Source organism: Equus przewalskii, chromosome 6 (assembly GCF_037783145.1).
Source record: "Equus przewalskii isolate Varuska chromosome 6, EquPr2, whole genome shotgun sequence".
Classification (NCBI taxonomy): Eukaryota; Metazoa; Chordata; class Mammalia; order Perissodactyla; family Equidae; genus Equus; species Equus przewalskii.
Genome location: NC_091836.1, coordinates 71,081,900 through 71,101,273, shown reverse-complemented (window position 1 = coordinate 71,101,273; position 19,374 = coordinate 71,081,900). Strand labels below are relative to the sequence as shown.

The 19,374-nt window shown below is 56.6% G+C and overlaps 1 protein-coding gene across 4 annotated transcripts in view; it reads right to left on the bottom strand.

Moving 5' to 3' along the window:
- Positions 1–18,089, bottom strand: part of ARAP1 (ArfGAP with RhoGAP domain, ankyrin repeat and PH domain 1) — a 62,939-nt gene extending 44,850 nt beyond the window's left edge. For 2 of the 4 annotated variants that reach the window (XM_070625869.1, XM_070625871.1), the window contains exons 1-2: positions 5,689–5,798; positions 694–787 (exon numbers count right to left, since the gene is read on the bottom strand). The gene's annotated coding sequence lies outside the window, so the exon portion shown is untranslated. Of the gene's footprint in view, positions 1–693; positions 788–5,688; positions 5,799–17,945 lie in introns of those variants that run through there. The other 2 variants (XM_070625870.1, XM_070625868.1) reach the window with 2 other exon arrangements.
- Between the last annotated feature and the right edge of the window lie 1,285 nt (positions 18,090–19,374).

The window sequence follows — 19,374 nt, the reverse complement described above, 5'->3', positions numbered from 1 at the left end:
ACTAAAAATATACAACTATGTACCGGGGGGCTTTGGGGAGAAAAAGGAAAAATAAAATCTTTTAAAAAAAAAAAGACAATCCCAACCAAAATGACCCCCCAGAATTTGTTTAGACAGGCAGATTCTGAAGTTCATAAAAATTAAAGATTTACTGTTAGGTGGAAAAGCAAGGTGCAGAACAGTGTTTTAGGATGTAAACATTGGGGTTAAAGAAAACGTACACACATACATACACACATGCACACATAAACACAGAGTGCCCCCGGGTGGGTTTACAGGAAACTGCCTTTTCCAAGAATTGGCAGCTGGGAGCACAAGAGAGGGAGGGTTACCTTTCACTATATTCTCTGTATCTTTTTAATTTTGGACGAATTTAAAATAAATAAACAAAATCTAAAAGATAACATGATCATCTGGGAATGAGAGAGACCATAACTCACCAGGCTCAGAAGGGAATCAAGTAAGCAGATACACCCCCACCCCAAGCCATGGTCCCCGCCCCGCCCCGTCCCATCCCTCCAAAGCCTCCGAGGAGGCTCTTCACAAGGTCCTGGGCCTCACCCTCTCTCTGCCGCTCAGCCTCAGTTTTCACAATGGAAAATGGGACCTCAGGTCTCACCTCCACCCACCTCAATGTTGGGGCTTAGTCTGCCCCACCCAGCCCAGCTCCGGCCCTCCCACCTCCTGACTCACCTCCTGATTCACCCGCTGGCCTGCCCAGGACCCGGGGTCCTCACAGAGGCAGCAGCTACGCTGAAGAGCTCCTCATCGTGGCCCGAGGTGGAAGCTGCAAGGACAGAGGTGAAGGAGAAAGTCCGTGAGGCAAGGCCACTTTGCGCAGAGGGACGCCAGGAGGAGGAGGGAAGCAGGGAAAGAGGAAGGAGGAGGAGGGGGACACGGAAGAGGAAGAGAAGGAAGAGGAAGGAAGGGTTCAGGGAGCCTAACAGAAGCCTGTGATGTGGAGGTTAGACAGGAGAAAGGCCTTCCAGTGGGGGTGAGGAGGCAGACAGACAGGACTGCCCAGAGGTGGGGGCCACACAGGTGGTAAAGGGGAGTCAGGACTCCCCATTCTCTGGCCCTTCCCCAGGACCAGTGGCTGGGATTGTAGGGGCCTGGCCACGAAGCTGGATGGCCCCCAGGAATGACACGGGGAGCGGGCAGAGGTAGCTCCATGACTGAGGCAGTCCCCCCACAACACAGAGCCTGTCGGAGAGAGATGAGGGACCCTGAGGAGAAAGGACCCTCTCCACCCAGCCTGAGAGCCATGAGGTGGGCTGAGGGCTGAGCAGGGAACAGAGGCAAGGGCATGAGATCCCAGGGGCCCTGCACCTAAACACGTGTAGGAGCCCAAAGAGCGTGTTTCCAGGCAGGAGGAGAAGGAGCAGGCCATCCCTGAGAGCAGGCCACCAGCCAGCGCAGATGGCCTCAGCTCTGGGCAGGAGTGGGGAGAGATGGGCAGGCCTGGGGCAGGGCCAGCCCATAACAGCTGGGCTCTGCATGATGGCTTTACGGGGGTATTCGTGAACATTTTAAATTTACCTGTTACGTATTTATCTTAGGTAGACTCCACAGTTACTTCTTAGGATAGGACTAAAATAGGTATATGTTTTAAAAGTGAGTATTTTAAAAATAAATTTTAAGTAATTAGTACTTCAGAAAGAATTGGCAAAAAATAGTGGTGCTACTTAAACGGCAAATTTAAAAAACAAACTCTAGACAACACAAATAGTCCTTACTATATGCTAGGTACCTGAGCACCTTTTAAAAACTTATTTAATCCTCACAGCAACCTTATGAGGTACATACCTCATACTTCAAGATGAAGAAACTGAGGCAGAGAGGTTAAGTAACTCGCCCAAAGTCGCACAGCTAGGAAGGGGCAGTTTGAATCGAGCCTAGATCTGCTTTGTCCAATACAGTAACCAGTAACAGCCTCACATGGCTAGCGAACACGCAAGATGTGTGCGCACAATAGGAGGCGCTGCAGAAAACACACACTGGCTTCTGAAGACAATACAAAAAAGCAAGTATATAAAATATCTCAATTTTTTTTCTATTTATTACATAATGAAATTATAATATTTTAGATGCTTGCATGAAACATATTATTAAAATTGATTTCACCTGCTTCTTTTGAACGTGGCTACAGAAACACTTTCAAGCGCACTGTGGCTCACATCACGTTTCTCTTGGACAGTGCAGCTCTAGACTCTCGACCACTCTGCTCTCGTCCTCTCCAAAGCAATCGCGAGCACGAACAGCGGCCACAGGCCAGGCTCTGTTCTAAGGGTTCCACGGCCCCAAACACCCTGCTAGAATGACCAGGGCTAGGAAACAGGAAACCACTTCTGTCCTCGAGGAGGGTCCCGCCCTCTCCTGGGCCTCTCTCAAGTTCCTATTCCTGCACTAAAGGCTTCAGGCCAAGGTCAGACTTGGGGACTCCGCATTGACACCCCTCTAGGACAGACCTGCTGAAGGCCCTGGAAGCATAAGCCAGACCTCAGAGCTGGACCCGCCCTCCAGGCACCTCAGGCTGGTGGAGTGAGACACCACTCAGGCAGCAAAAATAGCCCCTGGGGCCTTCACCAAGCTGGGCTCAGGAAGGCTTCCCGGAGGAGGCAGCTCCTTGAAAAAAGAAGTTTGGAGCAGTGTCCTGCTGAGCCATGCTAGAGCCTGAGGCAAAGAAAGAATGGCAATGCTGAACCTCTTTATTTAAGATTTTGAGAGCCAGCCATAATGGCCTAGTGGTTAAAGTTCACAGCACTCTGCTTCCGGGGCCCAGATTCAGTTCCCAGGTGCAGAACCACACCAATCATCTGTCAGCAGCCATTCGGTGGCAGCAGTGCACACAGAAGAACTAGAAGGACTTACAACTAGAATATACAACTATGCACGGGGGCTTTGGGGAGGAAACAAAAAATAAGTAAATAAATAATAAAATAAAATTTTGACATTTTGTTTATCTTGAGGAGTTTTTTTCGTTAATTTTGATTTTTCAAAAAATATTGCGGGGCTGGCCCGGTGGCACAGTGGTTAAGTGCACACGTTCTGCTTCAGCGGCCCAGGGTTCGCCAGTTCAGATCCCGGGTGCAGATGTGGCACCACTTGGCAAGCCACGCTGTGGTAGGCATCCCACATATAAAGCAGAGGAAGGTGGGCACGATGTTAGCTCAGGGCCAGTCTTCCTCAGCAAAAAGAGGAGGGTTGGCAGCAGGTGTTAGCTCAGGGCTAATCTTCCTCAAAAAATAAAAAAAAGATGATAAAAATATATATATATTGCTTAGAGGCCAGTCCAGTGGCGTAGTGGTTAAGTTCGTACACTCCGCTTCAGGAGCCCAGGGTTTGCGGGTTTGGATCCCAGGCACAGACCCGCACACCACTCATCAAGCTATGCTGTGGCTGCATCCCACATACAAAATAGAGGAAGATGGGCACAGGTGTTAGCTCGGTGATAATCCCTCAAGCAAAAAGAGGAGGACTGGCAACAGATGTTAGCTCAGGGCCAATCTTCCTCACCAAAAAAAAAAAAAAAAAAAAAAAAGGTATAGAGAAAAAGAGCATGCACTTAAAAATATTATTTATCTTGATTACTGAGCTTTTTGGTGTTCCCTCCCATTATATTTTGCATCTGAGGCAAGTGGCTCACTTGCTCCAGGCCAATCCTGGCCCTGATTTGGAGGCTGAAGCCCTTCAGCTGCTATGAGATATTACTCAGTCTCTGCCCCCAGGGAAGCAGGGACCCGGCAGAGGGGAGTGTCATCCTGTTGCAACAGCATGGTCACAAGTTGGGGGATTCCCCTCCTCCACCCCAAGAGCTCAGCTCAGACTTTAGCACCCAACCACTCCACCTGCCCCTGCTTCTCCCATCTCCCCAGAGGGCCTCTCTGCTGTGCCAACTACGGTCCCACCCCTGCTCAAAGCCCTTCCACACTTCCCAGTGCCCTCAAGGCCAGCTCCTCAGCTGCCCCAGTCCTGATGTTTACAGATGAAGAAACGAATACCCACAGGGAGGAAGTGACTTGCCTAAGCTGTCCATGACATACCCCCAGCCCGAGCAAGGCTGGGCCGGCCCACAACTCCCACCATTTCACATTTTACACCAGGCACCAGCCTGGCACATGGAAGCCCCCGAAACTGTCTGCTGACAATGAGTAAATAAACCACATCCTCCCACCTTCAGGTACCGATTCCAGGCTGCTTCCTCCAGAAAGTCCTCCCTGACCACCCACTCAGGCTCCTAGGCCTCGGAGGCTGAGCCACACAGCTCAGCACTGATCTTGCTCTGTCTCTGGTTGTTCCATTTGTGAGGGTCCATCTCCACCCAACCCACAGCCTGCACGCCTTCTTGTCCTCCCTGCCATCCACAGTAGAGCCCAGGACCCGGCTGGGCTCACAAGGGCACTCACTCCAGAGGTAAGTAAGAGTTGTCTGGAATCTCTAATCCTTGCCAGCCAGTCCTTTGTCAGGTCTGGCCTGAGTCCCTCTGGCCGGAGCCAAAGCTTTTGCCCTTCTGTTCTCTAACAACCCTCAAGGGCAGAGTTTAAACCTGACTGCCCCTTCTCTGTTTCAGCCCAGCACCTCCTGCGTGCCATCCCTGCCCATCTGACTAGGGACACCAATTCTGCCAGTCCAGCAGCAAGGCGGTCCAGAGCCTCAGCCAAGGAGAGGCATACTCCCACTTCACTCCCTAAGTGCCCACCACGTGCCCAGCTCCAGCAGATTTCCACCTTGAAGTCGGCCGTCCTCATGACAACCCCAAGGCCTGGGACTTTCACCCTATTTCATGGAGGCTGTGTGAGGTGGGAACTTGCCCAGGTCACTTGCTAGAGCCAAAGGGGCCTTCAGAGGCTGCAACTGCCTCTGTCTGGCGGAGTCAGCGAGGCTTCCAGAGGGCACTCCTGAGCAGGGTCTTGAAGGATAAGTAGGAAGTTGTCCTTCCAGGCAAAGGGAACTGAGTGTGCAAGGCCCAGGGATGGGAAAGGACCTGGCTGATCCAGAGCCGAGGGGATTGGGAAAGGACAGTAGCAACACAGAGAAGTTCAGGACTGGACGGCCCGCCCTCGGTCACCACAGAGCCTGCTGACCCATGTGGGCGTGAGCCTCCTTTTCGTTCCGATCTGCACGAGTGAGTCAGGCCTGGGTCAGAGCAGCCGTGAAGGTCCTAACTCCTTCTAGATTCAGCTCAAGAGTCCTCGTGGCCAAGACCCAGCCCCAGATTGCATCCTTAGCTCCCCCTCTGCATAGAGCTGTGCTCGGGTTCAAGCAAAGCCCCAGAGGTGGGAGGAGCAGATGGGGAGGAAGGCAGCCCAGGGGTCCAGACCTGAGGCCTGAGCTTGTCCCCTCTCACCTCCTCCTCTCCTGCACAGACTCCCACCCCAGGCAGGCTGGGCAGGAAACCCAGAGTCCAGACCTCAGGAAACCCCTCAGAGCTCCCCACATAAGAACCAAGGACAGTACACACCCAGCCTCGGCCAGGCCCGGGTCCACAAACCACACCACACCCATACCACAAACGTACACCTCACACCACCTCCAGGGACACACACCTCCTGCCCCACACAGCAGCCACACAAACAGCCTTCAGTCCCCACACTGCCTACCAACAACTCGACTGCATACAACTGCTCCCGAGCCTCATGATGTCCAACACCCCCGCCCTCACCCCCCAGCCCAATCACCAAGTGATACCTATGGGCAGGGCCACCTCAGTCTGCCGCCCTCCGGGTGCCACCCTCCTGGGTGTTCGCAGGACTCGGCTAACGCAGGCAAGAGGACTGGAGACACTTCCCTTAGATATGAGGAACTAGGTGGGGGCTGGGTTCCTGGGCCCGAGGGTGAAGAAGCGGCCCCCGCCCCTGTGCAGAAGCCAGCTCCCTCCAGTCCTGCCAGGCAAGGCAGCAGGTGCGGCCCTCGGGCGGGCAGCGGACTGACCGGGGGGCCAAGAAGCCTATTTTCTGTCTCCCAGGGACTTGTGGCCACTGCATGCTAGTCCCAAGGAGGCATACTGGGGTCTTCTGCCCTACTCCAGCCCCAAATCTCTATCCTGTCACTGGCTGTGGCACCAGATTTCTGCCCTGTCCCATCTGTGGCGTGGCCTGTCTTCTGGGGTCCCAGGAATGGTGGGGGCTGACCAGGAGCAACCCTTAGGGCAGTGAGTTCCTCTTCCTTGCCCCAAGGACCTGGGTGCAGAAAGAGCAGCCTCAGCCACCTGCTGGGGAGCCGGGGCCACTGGCAAGTCCCTGGGCTCTAGGCCAGAGACCCTCCCCAAAAACGCAAGGCAACTCTGGGTTCCAGTCCTGGCTCCATCACTTCTTGCCTGAAGACCTGGGCAAGTCATGTCACATTCTGAGCCTAAGCCTCCCCTTCCACAAAGCAGAGCTGTCATCCAGATGACTGTGACACGTCACCATGTGTGTACTAGAGGCCACACTCACTCATCTGCTCACTCCTCTACTGCTAAGACAGACAGTTCCTGTTCCCAGCCCCAAGGCCTTGGCTGCTCCTGACCAGAAGGGCCTTTAGTGCTGGCCTTTTAGCCAGGCCCTAGTCTGGCCCCTCAGCACCCTGGAGGGCTCAATTACTCCAGGCACCAATGAGTATCACACCCTGCCTCCAGCCACATCCCCTGCAGGGCTCCAGACTGGATACCCCGATGTCCCCCGACCTCCTCCTGGATGGCCCCAGGCACCACACATTCCCCATCCAACACTAAGCTCACCAGCTCCCTATCTGGGAAAGCAGGGCTGCCTCTAACCCAGGCTGGGCCTTTGAGCAAATTAGAAAAACGCCTCCTCCTTCAGGCACCCTACAGCAGGGTACACAGCTCAGCAAAGAGGACAGTCTGGGTTTCAGTGCACTCGCTCCCTGCTCTCACCTCCCCACGCCCACCTGGTACCCTTGGGCAGTGCACAAAATGCACATCCTGACCTGGTGAGAGGCAGAATATTTTAACAACCTCCTTGGGGCAGCCCCATCAGCACTGCCCTCATAAAATGTAAAATCCGTTTTATCAAGAACCAAGAGACATTAAAGACTAAGGGACAGTGACATCCCTGACCTCAACTTCAGGCCCAGCCCTCACTCCCACCCCAATCTTGAAAGACGACCACTTTCTACAACCTTCATGTCTGTACTGTTTAAAGTTTTTACAGTTGCTTATCACTTTGATAATTAGAAGAAAAAATGATAAAAGTATTTTAAGTCTATTAGAATTGAGTTTGTCCCAGTTTGTTCCCCAAAACCATCATTAGAAAGCAGCTTTATGATTTTAAATATAACACGCAGAGACTAAGAGAACAATTATAAACGAAACTGCTGATTTCCTGGGCCATCTGGACTGAAGAATGAGAAACTGAGACCCAAAGCTCGCTCCCTCGCCACAGTGTCTCACCCTCCCAAACGTCTAAGACACAGCTTATCAAATAAGGTCCCCCTCACCAGGGACCAGGGGGCCCGGAGCAGACTGCGGCCCGTGGACTTTCAAATGGAAAATGGACCGAGGTCCATTAGTAAACACGAGACTCCAGGGTCCCTGTGGCTGTCCTCTAGATAGCATCTAACCCCACCCTAGCCCTGGCCCTCACCCACGTTCCCCCAAACCTCACCAAGGGCCCCCTCATGCCCACGCCCCACCCTGGAGAGGGTCAGACAGGGAGGCAGGTGTGGGGATGAACGTCTGAAGCACCTTACTTGCAAATGAAGAAGCTGCAAGTTTAACGGTTTGGTTTTTAGCCCTTCTCCAAGTATATGACATACTGACGCCCCTCGGCCCTACCGTACCCCTACCTCCAAACGGATCACTCTGGACCACTCCCTCCCTTCCTTATCACCATGTTATTGACCCACTCCCTCCTCTCCATCCCCGCTGCCCCCACCCACCCAGGCCTCCCCAGCCTGCCTGGGCTCCTGGGCCCTGCTCCCTGCCTCTTGCCCTTCCCCACTGCAGCCAGGGCCTCCTCTAGCTACTCCTCCAACCCATCACCAGGCAGAGCTCCCCGCCAGAACCCTGACCCAGACCCACCTTCCCTACCCTACCCCCTCACTCTTTAGGCCTCAGCTTAGGCCCTTCCCACCCTGAAGGGTGACCCAAGCAGCCCCACAGTACCTGTGGAGACCTGGGGCACTCCCACCAGGAGCACACCCACCAGGAGCACACTAGGAAACCTGGGGCACTCCCACCGGGAGCACACCCAACAGGCACACACCAGGAGACCTGGGGCACTCCCACCGGGAGCACACCCAACAGGAGCACACCAGGAGACCCGGGGCACTCCCACTAGGAGCACACTAGGCTCTGGCTTGGTCCCCTGCCCCTCAGTCACAGACATACTTACTGGGCTGGGGACTTCCCAGACAGGGCAGGGCAGGGCAGGGCAGGGTGCGCCTCCCTCCACGGGCAAGGGGGAGCCTGAGGTGCTACAGGGTAACTCCAAGAAGATCCTCCTCTGGGATCACTGCCCCCTATGCGGGGGGAGGGGGGACTCAACACGGTAAATGAGGCAGAAACAGGGCTGACCACAAGGAGGGTGGGAGTGCACAGGGCTGACAACAGACTCCCAGGCAGCAGGAGTGGACAGAACCAGAGTCGCAGACTTGCCCAGGTGACGGAGCCAGGAAGAAAAGGCTACTCGACTCTACCCTCTCTGAGCTGACCAGGAACCTGATGTGCCTGCCTACCCCAGGGGCCTGGGGCTCCTCTGCAGCCCAGGAGAACACAGACCCGGACCCGCCCCCTTTCTAGGTGGATGCAGAAGCCAGAAGATACACGGGCCCCTTGCTGCTGGCACCTGAACGGGTAAGCTGCCCATGTTGGTGGGGTGGAGGTGACCAGACAGGCAGGGCAGAGGCCCGAAGGGAGAGAGGGAGATGGGAGAACCAGCCGCACAGACTAGGGCCCCCAATTTGATGTGTGACCTCAGCCTCCCGCCCATATAATCAGACAGCAGACAAGAAAGACTCCCTGACTCAGCCTCTTTTCCCCAGCTCACAGGGAACATTCTAACCCACTTATCCAACCCAGCCATCCCCGCTTAAAACAGAAGGTCGTGGTTATGGAGTGCTTACCATCTACCAGGCCCTGTGCTAAACATGTTACATGGATTGTTTCATATAATCCTTACAATAACCTAGAAAGTGGATGGCTTCAGACCACTGTACAAATGAGGAAGAAACAGAGCCTCAGAGAAGTTAAGTAAATTGCCCAAGATCACACAGGAGCTAGAATCTGAACCAAGGGCTTCCTGGGACCCTCCCTCCACTCCATGTCTTAAGTGGGGACAGTGCGGGGACAGGCAGGGACCAGGGAGGACACAGGGAGGTCAGGCGGAAGGAGAGGAAGGATGAGCGCAGGCTGAGAAGGGCCTTGAAGACCACGCTAAGGTGCCTGCCCTTACTGTCCAGACAGCAGGAAGCTGTGAAAGGCAGCAGGGTGTTTCAGGGGTGGACCATGGGCAACAGACAGGCAGCAGACAGGGGTCCTGCTGCTGCAAGGCAGGGGAGTTCAGATGACTTCTCTGAGTCTCAGTGTCATCATCGTATAACGTGGACTATGACCCCTCCACCTTGCAGGCTTGTATGGAACAAATGTAAAAATGTCTTCAAAACAGATCCCAAATCTGACCAGTTCTCGCTCCCCAGTGACTTCTCACCTTCTCAGAGTAAAAGCCAAAGCCAGCACATGCCTCCCAGGCCCATGTGGCCTGTCCCTGCGGCCGGCCGCTGCCACACTGCCGCTATTCCAGCCCACTCCGCGTGCTGCCACCTCTAGGCCAGGCTGGGCACGGGAGCTCCCCTTGCCTGGAGTGCTCCTCCAGACACCTGTATGGCTCACTCCCACGTCCCGCACCTTCTCAAACACAAGGCCTTCTTTCCCTAACCACTCCACCTAAAAAAGTGCCCCATCGGGCTCTTATCCTGTCTCAGTTTCCAGCATCCCACTTATCACCGTGGGACACTGAATGATCTACTCATTTGTTTATTGTCAGGCTCCTCAACTGGAAGGCAGGGGCACTGTCTCATTCACAGCTCCATCCTCAGCGGCTAGAAGTGTCCAGTAAATGCTCGATAAATATGTGTGAGCACGAATGGACATCCACCAAGGCCTGGCTCACCCTGCTCAAGAGCAGGGGACAGGGGCCTGGTAGATGGCTGGGGAGAGGGAGGGCTGCATGAGGCAGGTGTCAAGGTTCAGACCGGAGATCTAGGAGTCACATTTGACTCTGAGGCTCTGTGGCACCCTCCGTGGCTGGGCCTGCCCCTTCTCTCCACCTTGTAGGTTGCCCCAGCCACTTCCTGCTGTGCTGGCCTGATAAACGCTGCTGGGGGGGCCCTCACCCACAGAGGGGAAGTGCTGACTCTCCGACCCCCTCATGCTGCCCATCCCCCAACCACCCCCCAAGCATTCCCCCAGAGCAGGTCAGAAGCACCTCAGACTTCCCAGAGCCTGAGACCAACCACCGCACCCCCTAACTCAAGCCAGGTGCTGCCTTTCCTCTGCCTGCCCACTGCTTCCAAGGCTCCCCCTCATCCAGCGGGGTCCAAGGGCCTCCACCCTGTGGTTCCTGGCCTTACGCCTCCTCTCCGGTCCCATTCCCTCCAGCTCCAGTGCCTGACACTTTGCCTCCGGGACTTTGCTTAAACTGTTCCCTCTCGTGGAACCTCTTTCTCTACCTCACCATTCAAGGTGAAGTGTCACCTGCTCCAGGAAGCCGTCTCTGGCTCCCATGGTCACAGCCATGATCACACCAGGATGTCACTATCTGTGACTGTGTCACATACACACTCTCTCTCTCTCTCACCCCTAGCCGCGGCTGGGTGCTCCCTGAAGGGGAAACCAGGATGTGATTCCTCTGTGTCCCCAGCTACCAGCCCGAAGTCGGCACACAGTGACTATCTACGACTGAATGAACATCTCCCAATGTTACACGTGGCGAGCAAGTAGCCCAGGCAAGTGATGAATGCCCAGTCATGGTGCAATCAGTGGCCAAAGCATGGCCAGAACCTGGCCTCCAGCCTCCCAGACCAGGTGCCTCCCTTTCCCCTAGTGCCCGCCCAGTTCCAGCCCTCCCCTCCTGCCCGCCAGAGCCCTGCCTTCTCCAGGCACCCACGGCCCCAATCACCTGCTCCCTAGGCATTTAGAAACCACCTAATCCAGCTCTCCTCCCTCCAGAAGGGGAAGTGAGCCCCAGAGAGGGGAAAGAACCTAACCAGGGCCACACACCGAGGCAGGACCTGGACCCAGGACCCTAGCCTGCGTCCCCAACTTCCACCAGCGTGTTCCTTGGAAGACCTGGGAGGGGAAGGTCCCCTCAGGTGATCCCAGAAATACTGCAGTACCCCCACCTCCAAGCAGGCTAGGCCAGCCCTGCACTGAGAGATGTGGATTTTCAGGCCACAGGCAGTAGAGACAGACAAGTGTCCTGGTTCACATCCTGGAACAGAACCACCAAAACCACTAGATGCTCCCTGGATCTTCGGCCTCCTTAGTCTTTGCACGTGCATCTTTCGAGCTAAGAAGGAAACAGGAGAAGGAGGAACAGCCCCGTCTGAGGGGAGAGGTAGGCCTTTAGCTGAGGCTCTCGTACCACTTCACCAAGCAACAGAAGCCTCAACCCAAAGCTGTTCTATTGTCATTTGGCAACCTTTGGGAACAAACGGTCACATTTTACTGCAGACCCACACAGCGGCCCCCCTGGATGCGGGTCCCCACTCAAGTGGGTGAAAGCCTCACCAGCTCACACATCAAGGGGTGCAGTGCCAGGCACCTGCTACCCCAACCCACTGGGACACCGAATGCTGATCACACACACAGAAGGCAAAAGCACAGGTCCTCCAAGGACGTGTCTGGGCCCGCCCTGGAGTGTGGACCCAAAGAGCACACATGTGTGCACACAAGCACACGCATAGTCCCCTCCAGAGGGAGGTGGTCTCACCCAGCCAGGAAGTCTTCCAGGAGGAAGGCCCTCTCCTCATGGGGAGGCATCAGGCCTTCTCCCCACAGGGCAGCTCCCACTCCCATGCCCACAGCCTTCTGAAGGCAGCTGCTGTGTTCACAGGCCCAGACGGGCACTGGAAGGAGCTGGGGGAGGCACTGAAATACTGGAAGGCCCTCAGCCGAGGCCAAGCCGCCCAGCTTCAGGCTCCTGGGCTCAGGCCTCCGTCCACCACTCTGTTGGGGTCCTTGAGCTTGGCTCTGACCCATCAAGGCTGGACCTGGGCCTGCTGAGCCACATCCCATGCCAGCCCCAGGAGGATCTGGTTGGCCCAGCGGTGTGGCTCAGACCTTGCTATGTGACCCAGCCAGTCACCAGCCCTCCCCAGGCCTCCCCTCAACCACATCCTGGTATGCAAGAGGACAATCCCATCACAAGCGAATGAAGAGGAGGCCTGGCCCCTGTCTGTCCCCTCCCCGCCGCCACCAAAATGGCTATCTCTTCTTCTACCACCTAGTCCCTGGCTCTCAGATTTCTCGAATACACAGCTGGCTGTGTATGCTGGGGGTGGTAGTGCAGACAGCACCAGAGCCAGGAGGCCAGCTGGGCCACTGACTCCCCCCAAGCAGCCCCGAGAAACTCTCCAGGCTTTGTCTGTCTGGCACCAGCAGGTCAAGGTGTGGCACAGGGCTCAGCCTCAACTCAGGGTCTACCCAGCCCAATCCGAGGCTTTGCAGGCTCCTGGAACCTAAAATTTCAGAAATTCGGAAGCTGGGAATTGCCCGCACATAAAACCCTAGAATCCTTGCATCCCTGATGCCTAGAATCTCCCTCAGAATCCTAAAATTCCTGCTGCTCAACGTGAGGAGAGGGAGGACGGCAGTGGAGAGGAACAGAGAAGCCTCATCCACCCTGTCTGGCTGGTTCTTGTCCTGACCTGTCCACACCTGGGGGCGGGAGGGGGCCTGAGACGTCCCAGGAGCTGCTACTTCCTGCTCCCTCCCTGAAGCTCCAGGGAAGCTGAGTCCATGGAAGATAAGCGACCAGCATGAGGCGTCTCACTGAAGTGGAGGCAAAGGCCAGACCATGGGTTCCCGACCCCAGGCCTGACTATAGGTAGAGGCCCCCACATTACGGTGGGAAGAAGGGGATGCCCAGGGGCAGGGCAGGGCCCTCTGGGGCAGTAGAGAAGGTGGCAGAGGAGACTCAGCCCCCTGGGGCAGATACGCAGTGGTAGCTCAGCCCTGCTACCGCTCACCATCCTGGGAGCTGACCCACCCCAGCAGTGGCCTGGCCAGGAGGAGGCAGGGCTGGGCCAGGCTCCCCAGGAGCCCTGGGCAGCTGAGAGTCCAGGTGTGACCTCCATCTCCCCGCCTTGGGAATGGGGACAGAGTGGTGGCCATGAGAGGTCCCAATCCTCCTCTCCCTCCCCCTTACCTTCACAATCTTTGCCCTCACAACAGTGGACAAAATGAAGAGGAGCAAGATTTTGCCACATCCCTGGGTGTGGGGGTTGGGGGGAGCTCTCCCTGAATCCTTCTCTGGACCCGTCTGGCCCTGAGCACCACACACTTGACCACAGCTGGTCTCTGCCTCTTGGCCTCTCAGCTCTGGAACCATGTTTCCCAGATTTGTTCATTCAGTCACTGAGACCCAGCTGTACCAGGTCCCAAGCACCTCGAGAGGAATCAGGATCCCAGTTTGATCAGGGAGAAAGACTTGGACCCTGTGACAAGGCGAGTGGGCAGTGTCTGAAGGAAGCTCAGGGCTTCAGAGGCCCAGGAGGCCCTGCCCAGGCAGGAAGGTGGAGCACAGGCCTCAGAGTCCCTGCCTGGGTACCACTCCCAGCTCCCCCTTCCCTTGGCTGAAAGACCCTAGAAAAGTCACATAACTTCTACTGACCTCAGTTTCCTCATCAGCACAACGGTCTGAAAGAACCGCTGTCTTCAAGGAAGCCCAGAGAGAACAGGACAGGACAAGAGCAGTGAGCAGACCCCAGGAGGTGTCCACCCTAGGGCTGGGCCCATGGGGGCTCAGGACCTGACAGCAGTCAGTCCAGTCCGTGAGCAGGATGCCCTTGCAGGCATCCCACCCCCACAGCTGGTCACCAGCAATGTCACCTGACCAGGTGGCCCTCCAGTCCCTGCCTGTCACCCTGACTGGGAGTTCCCAGGGTAGAACAGGGTTTGGATCTCCTCCGTCTGCAGTGCCTCCCAGTGCTCAGGGTTCTCACTGCGAAGCAATAGAAATTCAGACTCTCAGCATCTCTATGTAATGGAAGATCTCAGGCAAATCACTTCACCTCTCTGGGCCTCAGTTTCCTCATCTGTGAAATGGGAACAGTGCCTACCCCATAAGACTACTCTTGAGGATTAAGTGAAATCAGTATATAAAATGCTTAACACAGCGCCTGGCACACAGGAAGCTTCCAAAAAACAGTAGCAACAGCAACTATTATTACTGCTATTAAATAATAATTTTGTTATTGCACTGGTCACTTAATGCCACATCCCCTCCCAGCCACTGTGATTGTCCCAATGGTCGGGGACAAATGTCCTATTTATGGGACAGACTTTTCCCTTCTGAACTATGCTCCAAAGGCGGAGACAGAGAGGAATTCCCCTCGGGAGGAAGGTCATGCAGACGACCAAGCAGGCACTGCCCCCTTCAGGCCATCCCTGACACCTGGGGTCATCAGCCTCCTTGGGCTGGGACTATCCTCCTCAGAGCCCTGGTTGGAATGGACAGGTCTGGGGCCCCGAGAGGGTTGGGGTTACGTGGATAAGATGTCTCCTCTGATCAGGGCTGGGGGTACTGGTGTTGAGTCTGCAGTAGGCCCTGAGCTTTGTGGGGAGTGCACTTGTAGGGGATCTGAGGGCCCCCCATATCCTGCTGCTGTTCAGACCCTCCTGAGGCGACCACCTTTAGCACAGAACCCCTTCCTGAAACTTGAAACACCCCTCTGCGCAGGGCTGAGGAGGGGAAAGCGCCCAGCCTGAGTGAGACCAGAGGAGGGGTGAGAGCGGCCGCCCGGGGACTGGACTCTGCTCCAAAGGGAGGGCCCTTTGTCCGGCTGGCGTGGAGCTCTGCTCGAGGCTGCCTGGGCCACCACCCAGGGGAAAGCCCCTCACTGTGGGGACCCTGGGCTGAGCTCAAGGGGTGAGGTCAGGCTTGGAGAGGGGAACCAGGCCAAAGGAGGCAAACACCTGGGTCCTGATCCTGCCTCTCCCACTTATTTGCTGCAGCCTTGGGCAAGTTACTCAACCTCACTGTGCCTCAGTTTCCTTATCTGTAGAATACTACCTAACTTCTAGGATTTGGGAGAGGACAAAACCAGTTAACAAACATAAAAGTGCCTACAACTGTGCTATGCTCTGGTTGCCGACACTGTCATTCTCCTTGACATTATACTCAGCTCTCTGAGGCTGTTTCTTCCTCTATGTTACTAGAGGTTAGCCTGGTCTCATGGAACGATAGAAAGTTAAATAAAGTGACAAATGTGCAGTATCAGGCATGTGGTAGGTACTCAAATCAAGGAGCACTCCCTCCCTTCCCCCTCCTTTCCCCAAGAGGGTCCAGACTAGGAGTCAGGGTCGGTCCTGACCCCCACCAGTGCTCACTGTATGATCCTGGCCCAATCTCTGGCCCTTGGCCTCAGTCTTCCCATCTGTGAAAAAAGCTTCCGCACCAAGTGGTCTCTGACTGTCCCTGGCCACATCCGTTCCAGCCTCCTCTCACCTCCATTTCCTCCTTCCTTCTCTGTTTCCAACTCACATCCCACTGCACCCACTCCTGCTACAACAGAACCCTTGGGAGCCGAAAGTGGGGTGGAGGGGACGGCTGGTGGGCAATGGGCACCAGCCCTCAAGCAGCCCAGGGCCCAGCCCAGGCCCCCAAGGGTTAAGATCCAAAGCGAAGGGCAGGGGGCCAGGGTCAGCGCTGGACTGACGGGCCTGGAGCCCAAGGCCTGCATCCCCTCCCCCCACCCTGGGAACAGAGGCTACTTGTTTGGGCATCAGCCGGCTGGCTTTGAGCTTGGCCAAAGGGGAGGGGAGAGGGCCCCGGAGAGTGGAGGGGACTCCCCTCTCTCCAGACGATGCTCTAGGCTTAGTACTAGGCTAGTCCACCACTGGCCCCTAGGACTCTCAGAGGCCCCTTGCCCCTCCGAGCTGACCCCTTCCCCCCAGGTTCTCCCTTTTCTTCACTCAAACACTCACTGCTGGGGACAGGACTTAGACTCAGGCCCAATTTTTGCCCCAGCACGGTCTCTCTTGGAGCATGGGATCAGGGCTCATCACTCACCTTGCAGATGGGGAAATGAAGGCTCTGAGGAGTTTGGGGACCTGCAGAGTCACACAGTGTTTGGTGGCTGCACAGGAACTGCCCCAGGCCCCAGCCATCCCCATGGTTCTGCAGGCCCATTCCTTAGAGACCTCCAAGAAGGCCTTTCCTAAGCTGCGCCACCTCACAGGACTGCCAGGCCAGGCAGGAGGAGGCAATAAATAAGCAGCCCACCTCTGAAGTCCCAAAGGACCTAGGAGATTTGCATGGGGAGAAAACTTATAGCGGGGGACACGCAACCTGCACAAGGGCTGAGGCTTGATGTGTGGAAAAGCACAGCTGGAGCCCGAGAGGTGGTGGAGATGAGGCTTGGGCCCAGTGGGGAGGCCTGAATGCCCCAGTGAAGCCTGGGGGTCATCTGGGCCCCCGGTGGCCTCTGCCCACTTTCACTGCACCAGTTGTCTGTCTGGGACAACCCCCTCTTGCCCTACCTCAATGCGCAAGCAGCAAATGGGGAGGCAGGGTCCCCAAGCCAGTGTCTGGACAATCCCAAACCAGCCATGGGACATGGGGATGAGTTCTCTCTACACTCTGCCCCTGCTGCCCCCACCAGCCACACCATCTCCTTACCATGCCTCAAACACACCATGCCAACTCCCGCCTTTGCACAAGCTATACCCTCCTCTGGAGGGTCCTTATCCTTGTGAATTGCCACTTAACTGCTAAAGCCCATTCCAGTCCTCTCCTCCTCCCTCGGCTCCAAGAGTCCCAGTCCCTGATTCCCTCTCAGGACCTGTCTGCACCTGTCTTCAAGACTCTGCTGAGTTCCTTCTACCCTGTAATGAGCTTGCTGGGAGGTCTCCCCCAGCCTGGGCGCTCTCTGCTCTCGCAGGACAGGCATCCTGGTGCCTCTGTCTGGACCCGGCTGCTCAGCACTGCAGTCAAATCCTTTCCTGACTACCTCCACATATCTGTCCCACCCTGCAGCCCTCCCCCCAGCCCAAACCTGGGGATCAGAGAAGGCTCCCCAGGACAGGAGCTTTGGGGCGGGGGGAGGGGGGGTGCATATGCCAGAAGCCGCACTGTGATGGTTCCTGACCAGAGTTCCCCAGCACCAAAAACCACTCCGTGCCCCACAGTCTCCACTCCAAGTCTGCTCTCTCCAGTCCCAATAACCCACTCCCGGCGTGACCCCATTCAGTGAACACACACCTCCTTCTTTTTCCAGCAACTGGGCCAGGTAGTGGCTCTTGGGAGGCCATGCCCCCATTTACCGGCGGGGAATTGAGGTGCAGAGGCCGGAAGTAGGCTGCCCAAGGTCGATGGAGCCCCAGGTCCACGGCACAGGTTATAGGAATGTGCAGAGCTGTAAGGGTCTCCGCGCTCAACGGGACAGGACCTTTATTTCACAGGTGGGAGAAGCAAGATGCCCGCGGGCAGGCTGGCTCTGGACCCTGGGAGCCTTCACCGAAGGGCTAACGGCTGGAAGCCCCGTCCCGCCAGGGCGCCCGCCTCCCTACAGTCTCTGACCGGACCGCGCATTCTCAGGAGGCGACCCCCACCCCCGCCACCAGACAGGAGGACAGACAACACGACCCGGGAGAAACGCCCGCGGAAGTTGGCGCCGGGCGCAGAGCCGCCGTGCGGCCTCGGCGTTCCCTTCTGCGGAATGGGGGAACTCCGGGCCACACCTGTGAGGGGCTGCGGGGGGGAGGCCCCGGCAGCCGCACTGACCTGTTCCGAGCGGAGACTCCACGCGGGGACCGGGGTCCCGGCGCCGCCACCGACTCACTCCGTTCCAGCCAACTCGCGGCCGCAGGCCGGGCGCGCCCACCCCGCCGGGCGCTTCCGCCCGCCCCACGTGACGCCCCGGGGGAGGGGGGCGGGGAAGGGGCAGGGACCCGCCCCCCTCCCCGGCCCCGCCCAGTCCCGGTCTGCGAGTCGGCGGGCCCGGGCAGCTCTGGGACAGGTCGATCTGTGTGTCTCCCCTACCCGTCTCGCTGCTCCCAGGTCCGCCTCTGTCTCCTGAGGCTCAAGTCTACCCCCCCATCTCCCACCGCTGCCCGCTGAGTCTCCATCTTTTCCTGAGTCTTCCTGCCTCTTGCCACCTCTGGTGACTCTGCCCCTGGGAGGGATGAGCCATGCAACCCCATCCTCCCCCCAAGGGCCCAGACACCCAGAGCTGTAAGGGGCGTGGTTGGAGGCAGGAGGACCAAGGTCCTTGACCTCCTCCTCCAGGAAGTCCTTCCCTACCTCATTCTCCCTGAATACACCATTTCTCTCCCGGGGCCCCCAACCCCCAGAGGCAGGGTGGTGGGCAAGAGTCCTGCCCAGTCAGAGGGCCCAAGGATTCCTTGGCTGAAGCCTGCACCTTTGCTGGCATAGAGATGGGGAAACACACACACATACACAGGGGGGCCCTGGGGTTTGGCAGGCATTCCTACATCCTATGTCCAGGGCACCTCTGGAGCCAGCCAAGCCAGAGACCTTAACTTCTCTATGCTTCTATTTCTCCAAACGCCCAAAGGAGATATTTGGAAGAACAGCTCTCACCAGGGTGTAGCATGGGGGCTTACTCTGAGATTGGGATTAATTTGAGCACCTACTACATGCTAGGCCCAGTACTGGGCAGCTTACTCCTTTATCTCAATCCTCATACCTCTGCTTAAAGGCAAAAATCACCACCTCAGGATATGAATTAGGAAATGAGGTTCCAAGAAGTCCAGGACTTGCCCAGAGTTACAAAGCCAGTATTGGGTAAACCTGGGATTGGAACCCAAGAAGTGGTGAGTTATAGAACCTCCCGTCTACCCCACACTGGACTTTCACTCTGTCCCTCTAGGAAAGGGGCAACTCCAAGTAGATTGTGTCTTCCTGACAAGGCTAAGGCAAGTCACTTCCCAGAAGGGGAGGGCAGGGCCAGACCTGGGGAGAATTTCCTAGCCCCAAACTCATTGGGGTACAAAAACACTGGAGAAGGGCAGAGCACAGAGGTGTCCCTGGGGCAGCAGAGGGCATCTGCAGGCCGCAGAGAACAGGGGAGGCCCAGGTGTCCCTCTAGACCTCAAGCAGCCAGGTGAACACAGGACTGGCATCTGACCACTGGCAAGGGGGAGGGGGCCCCACCCATTCAGTTAACACAGGCCTGAGGTCTTCCAAATGA